Genomic DNA, 6928 nt, shown 5'->3' on the forward strand with positions numbered 1-6928 from the left:
CATGAACCGCTTTTAAGAGTTTTAATTCACTGGGAGATTTACCCTTTTTTGCTTAAGTCGGCATTTTGGGTTTTCAACTTATCGGGCTTACATTTTTTGTTTATCCCTAATTTTTTTCCTGAGTCGCCCTTGTGGATTTTTAACTCACTGGGGTGCTCATTTTGTGCCTTAGTCTCCCTTTCAGGTTTTCAACTTAGCAAGCTTTTATTATCCATCTCTTTTTCTTAGATATAATACTTTCTGACTACATCATAGTCTACGGGTGTGTCAACTCTTCTCCATCCATGTTCGTGAGAACTAAAATTTAAAGGGCGACAAATGATAAACCCACAACGATAACCATGAAAAACAAAAGGAAAATGAAGGATGGAGCCTCGTCGGATCCTGAAATTCCTCGATGGAGCCAACCTCAGGTAAGTACTCCTTTTCTTCTTTCTACTTCTGTTTGTGCGATTCTGACTCTCGTTCCATCTCCTTCATCTTCTTTGTGTTTGAACCGATGAGTTAGTGAGTGGTCTAAGCCAGAGCTTGCTCAAGTTCAGATGATGAACTTAATAAGCTTCTACTTAAGAGCTTTAGTAAAGGCTATGGATTTGAATTTAGCAGAGATTTGTTAGGTTTTTTTTGTGTGTTGGAGAGATTGATTGAAGGAGTTCTTTTACATGAGAGGATTAGGGTGGGGTGGTGCAACTCGTGTGTGAAATATTAGGGGGAAAATAAAGTTGTTGATTGGTGATTTTGGGGGGAAGATTAGTGATCTCTGTGACATGATGCAAAGTGGGAAGAGGTAAAAAAAAGTATGATTGTGATGTATGTGATGGAGATGTATGTGAGGGATGAAGCCTGCACACATTTTTCTCTTGCTTCAATTCTTTTTAATTTCAATTCTTTTTTATTTGTTATGTATGAATGATGCTATGAGATATGGATGTTGTGTGTGTTTCTCTATTGATTCAATTCTAGTTTTTTTCATATTTTCTTTAGTTTCTTGATGAACTAATGTGTGCAGGGTGAATGCAAAGAGCTCGTGACTGCCAAGTCCAACCTCATTTTTCTGTTTTTTTTTATAATTATTGTATGGAATGTAATGGCATGACTATCCTGGTGTGTAGCTTGTGTGTGTTGGATGTTCAAAATAATGTAATACAAGCAACTTTTTTTTAATTGCAATCTTTTGTTTTTATTTTACCTTATGTTATATTATGGAAATGTATGCATGTTGGTATGTTCATGACAGAATGAAAATAAAATGACAAATTAATTCTCTTTTTTTCATTTGTAAAAATTTAGTCTATGTATGTGGGATGGATAAAAAACTTGTCCTTTGGTTCTTATGATGCAAAATTTCACGGCATATAATCTTTTTATATTTACAAACACAAAATCAAATTGCATGACATGGTGAGATATTATGATGCATAAAAGGAAAGAGGTAGTTTTTGATGCTTATCAACATTTGGTTTTATGCTATGAGGAGATGGTAATGAATGTGACATGGTTTTTTATAATGAACAAAATTATTCTTCCAAAAAAAACTCTTAATCTCAACAAACAAATTCAATCAAAGATGGATGTGCCCTAATAAAGGCTTAATTAAAGTTAATGTCCATTGTTGAATGTAATTTTAAGTGTCGGGTTTTTGTTATCGTCTCCACAGGGATTGTGAGATATCACCGCCTTTCGACAGTTGTTTCAATTCTTAGCTTAAGGTAACAATGGGGTTTTGGTGTTTGTCACGGTATCTTGCATAAAAGTGTAATAAAATGCGGTAAAAGTTTTGGTTTGAATATTTGAGAAATATTGCCAAAGTTAGGGTTCGACGATCACTTTGCATGTATATGTTCGATCAACAAAAATTATAAACTCCTTTAGATGATAAACTATTTCATAAAGTCCTCCCAATGTGTTTATCTCTAACACACATTGTGAGTTTTCCCATTTTAATCCATTGTTTATCTCTAACACAATCTATCAAAATGACAACTTTTTGGTTCAACCTTATGGTGAACAAAATCATTCATTACTATCTCTAGCTAACAAACAAGATTGGATGAAAACCTAGGTTAAGAGTTGGTAAACATCTCTCGATCATAAACCAACACAAAGAGTTTTCAATAAGAACAAAGTTTTCACCATATATTCACCATTAAAGAGTTTACAAATGAAGATCCTTACATTTACACACAAAGCTAATGATCATCTACATCTAACCTTGACAAAATGAAGGACTTAGCTACTCATTTTCATGGTAGCTTGTTCAACAAGTTTCGGAAGAAGGTTGATCAACATCCGAGTCGAATAATCGAGATTGGATGGGAATCCACCTTCTTTTTGTGAAAGATTGTTAAGAGATGAAGAGAAATGATTTCTAGGTCACAAAAGATCCTCTAAGAGCAATGCTGGAAAAATATCTAAAAAGTACAAAAGTATGGAGGTGCAAAAGTATGGCTCCAAAAAGTAGCCCTTGCTACTTATAGAGCTGCTATTGAGTTGTCATGCTCGCTAGGCGAGCAGAATGGCTCGCCTAGCGAGCCCCTAAATGAGGCACCTGAGGCACCTGCGCCCAGAGAAATAACCTTTACCAGACTGTCATGTTCGCACGGCGAACAAAACCTTCGCTAGGCAAAGGTCACGCTTCAACCTTCGCTCCAGCGAGCTTGAGAGGTTTTGCTACTGGAATGCTCGCTGGGAGCTCGCTAATGGCTCGCCTAGCGAGTGAGTGCTGGCTGCGCTTTTCACCAAGTCTGGACGTGTTCGCTACACACCTCGCTGGCAGCTCGCCTAGCGAGTTTGTTGATGTTTGCCCCTGTTAAATACTGGAGCTTTTCGCTGGGCTCTCGCTGGGCGCTCGCCTAGCGAGCCCTTCGCCACAGCCCTCGCCTAGCGAGCAAGCTGATGAATGCATCTTTTCTTTGGTCCCTTTGCCAACTTTCTTGTGGCTTCATTTTCTATTATTTCATGCCTAATTCCTGCACAATAACACACAAATCAAAGGTACCAAGATCGTTTATCATTGTATTGCAATTCATCAAAAACAAAGGTGGTTTCGAACACTTTAGCAAGGAAACGGAGTGAAAGATGCCCATATTTGATAGCTCAAATAAGCACTTTTGGGTATCTAACAACTCTCCCCAACTAGATTCTTGCTTGTCCTCAAGCAAAGTATGCCTCTTGAGGGACAAGAGGATTTGCATTAAGAAAGAGGTTTCTCCGAAATTGGATAAAGCGGCTCAAACACAAGCGAATCAGCAGATACAAATTTCCAACGGTTAGAATAAAATAATACACAAGAACTAAGACTTAGTAGCAATGCGAAATATGTATCTATCTACAACAATATTATCTTGAATGAATCACCCTATCTCTCCTCTTCGAATAAGGATTGAAGAAATTACGCGTTTGCAACCGCGGGAATAATCTCACTCTCTAACAAACAATGAAGAAATCAATTCGATTCATACAATGTCTAACAATTATAAATGGTAATGTGGAAGCACGAAGATCACTAAGGGCTTTTCGGTTGAAGCTTGGTTAGGTTAACAAACAAGGGTCATTTCTAAGGCCATTGAAAACGAAATTGCCGATGCAAAAGAGACATTCACTGTACATTATTCACACATTTCAACTTCGTTCCATTTATTTCTCATTTGAAACCTTCACAACTCTTATTTCACAACTCAATTTTTTTTTATTTTTTTTTTTCACTATTTTTCTTCCAAGCAAGCATTCATTTTTATTTTCTCTATTTTTTTTCTTTTCTTTTACATCATATTTACAAAACAGATGTTTCTCTTTTCTATGTTATATATATATATATATATATATATATATATATATATATATATATATATATATATATATATATATATATATATATATATATATATATATATATTTTTATGCTTGCTCGGTTTTTCAAGAGTTGTGGCACTTACCGATTCTCATTTTCGTTCTCCCCAACTTATTTCTTACTCACCCTAAGTGAATGCTCTTGACTTTTTTACGGCAAAAGAACAATTATCAAAATTTTCCGGGTTTCAAGAAAAAGATTTTTGAAATCTCGCTTTATTTCAAGCTAAGATTCAACTGTTTAAGCTCAAAGGGGTTAACGAATACTCTCTCTGCTCACAGGTAAGTTGTATTTGGAACTGGTTGTGCTCGATAGAAAACAAGTGCCTTGATCATTTCTAATTGCTTCCACATATTCACAATAATAAAAGACAAAGCATGAATCAAATGAATCAACAAAGCTTATTAGAATCCAGCATTTAAGTGTAAAATGGAGGTTTCCTCACAATTTGTGGTTTTAAGTCCTAGATGAAACATTCATTCAATTATGTTGCAAAAAGACAATACTCAATTACAAAAAAGAGTAAAGTTCTTAGTGCATTCTAAAATTCTAGTCGGAGGTAACCATGTACCTTAGCCTTGTTCACTTGTTTATTTTTATCATTGCCATCCAAGCTCGGATGCACCTTCATTGGATACTTCTTTGAGGAGCAACCAATCTAGAAGGTTTGCCACTCAACCAACCAAAAATTTATTAAAACAAACAAAATTTAAAACATAAATAATAACATTAACTTCAAAATTTAAAATTGTTCATGGGGGACAAAACACCCCAAAAGTACATAGCCAAAATCAAAATACATAATTCTGAAAATACAATAGAAATAAAACATAACATGAAAAATACAATAACTTAGCCCTCCAAGGACTCAGAACCCTCATCACTACCGGCTTCAGAACCGGTAGCCTCATCATCATCATCATCATCTCCATCAGCAGCACCAGAAGAAGCACCAGCACCCGCCCCCTCTCCAAACACAGGCCTGTCCACAGGCCAGTTAGCGTTAAGCAGAAACTGCTCACGCGTCATCAATGAATGATCACCGGTGGGGTCACGTCCCTGCAGCTGTAACAGCTGCATAGAATCGTGCATATCGAGCATGGCACGCTGAGTTGCCGCCATCCAGTCCCAGTTGTAGTTGCAGATCGCCTGCTGCAAAGGATCGGATCCTAGAGTAGAAGTACCAGGACCATCAGAAGCCCCGGTAACCTCAGCAGCTGAACTACCTCGTACATTCTTCGCCCTGCAATACTTGGCCACGTAACGCTCATCAATGGGTGGCGGGATCCTTACTTGACCCCTAGAGGGTAGCCTCACCCTCGCTTGCAGGCACAAACTCATGATTAGGCAAGGGAAAGCCAGGGGACAATTCACTCTTGCCCCCGACTTTAGCCCGCTTTCAATCACGGACTTAAGCTCATAAGCAATAATCCTCGCCACATCGATCTGGACGTTAGTGAGGATACAGTGTACCAAGTGTGCCACTGGGATCGGCACGGTAGAAGTGTGGGACTTAGGTTTGATGTTTGTAAGAACCAACAACAGGATCAGTTGAGCCAAGGGAGTCATGTCCTCCCTATGGTATCTCATGGGAACCCCAGATGGGTTCAGCTCAACTGATTTCCCTCTCAAAAGCAGGGCAGCAGAAATTGCATCCGTATCCCGGTGAAGCCTTAATTCCTGGTGGTAGGTGTCTCTCTCCTCGGCTCCCAGTTGGAGCGGTTCACCAAGGACGCGGTTAATTGCATCCTGATCAAACGCAACAGGACGACCGGACACTCTAGATGTCCATGTAAATGGCTAGTCATCATCCGGCAGTGCGTTCGCATAGAACTCACGCACCGTTGCGATATCGTAATGCTCTAGGGGGGAAATTAACCGATCCCACTTTTTGGTGTCAATCAACCCGGCGAATGTTCGGTTCGTGCCTTCTGGGTTGATGATGAATCTCTTTTCCGGTAGAATTTTTCGCTTTTCCAAAGCAACGTATTTTGCGGCTTGCTTCGGCCCAACAAATTTGTCGGTGTCGAATTGTATTGGTACGGGACGGGAAGTGTTCCCGCCCTTTCTCTTTTTCGAAGCTCCGGATCTGGATTCCATCTGCAAAACATAGAGAGGAAACCAACACAACACAAAAACAGATTAGAAAGCAACACAAAATTCAAACTACTGCCATGCTCGCTGCTGCTTCGCCTAGCGAAGTGGCAGCGAACGCTCGCCACTGGTTCGCCTAGCGAGTTGCTAGCGAACCTTACGGGTTTTTGGGTTCTGCAATGTTTACAGTGAAATTTTCCCTAAACCCACGTTCTCAAGGTGTCAATTTCAGAACAAAACGATCTATCAAGAAAAGAATCGTTCTATGCTATATGTAATTACAAACCCACATGCAAAACCTAAAATTTCCCACATGCAAAACCTAAAATCCCCATTCCCCTAAATTCACCCTAAATGACATGCAAATCAGAAATTCACAAAGTTCAAACATAAAGAAATGGCATTAGGGCAAACCTTAGCAAAATGGGTTGATTGAATTTGAAGTGCAGTGAAGTTTGCAATGCTTCAGTTTAAGGTTTGAGTGTTTGTGAGAGAAATGAAAAATGAGAGAGTGTGGTGAGTGTTCGTGCGATTGCCTCAGCAGAGTTGTAAAAAAAGAAAATTGTGTTTGGGCCTAAAATGAGTGGCCTGCTGAGAATTTAAATTAGTGTTGTCACGCAGCGCTCGCTGCTGCTTCGCCTAGCGAGCAGCTAGCGAATCTGCTCGCTACTGCTTCGCCTAGCGAGCATCAAGCGAGCATGACATCATTTGGCTTTTCAAAAACAACATTCTTGGTACATTCAGCAAGGTTTTAACAATTGGAATCCCACTACAACAGAACAGAAAAACTGTAAATACTTACAATGTTGGGGTGCCTCCCAACAAGCGCTTGTTTAACGTCGGCTAAGCTCGACGGTGTGATGCTCACAGAGGAGCATCCAAAGGAATAGCACAGCTCTCGCGATCCACATGACCGCCAAGATAAACCTTCAAACGTTGGCCATTAACGGTCCAACTATCCTTCTTTTCCAGGTCCTCAATGAC

The sequence above is a fragment of the Lathyrus oleraceus genome, chromosome 2 (assembly GCF_024323335.1).
Source record: "Lathyrus oleraceus cultivar Zhongwan6 chromosome 2, CAAS_Psat_ZW6_1.0, whole genome shotgun sequence".
Taxonomy (NCBI): domain Eukaryota; kingdom Viridiplantae; phylum Streptophyta; class Magnoliopsida; order Fabales; family Fabaceae; genus Lathyrus; species Lathyrus oleraceus.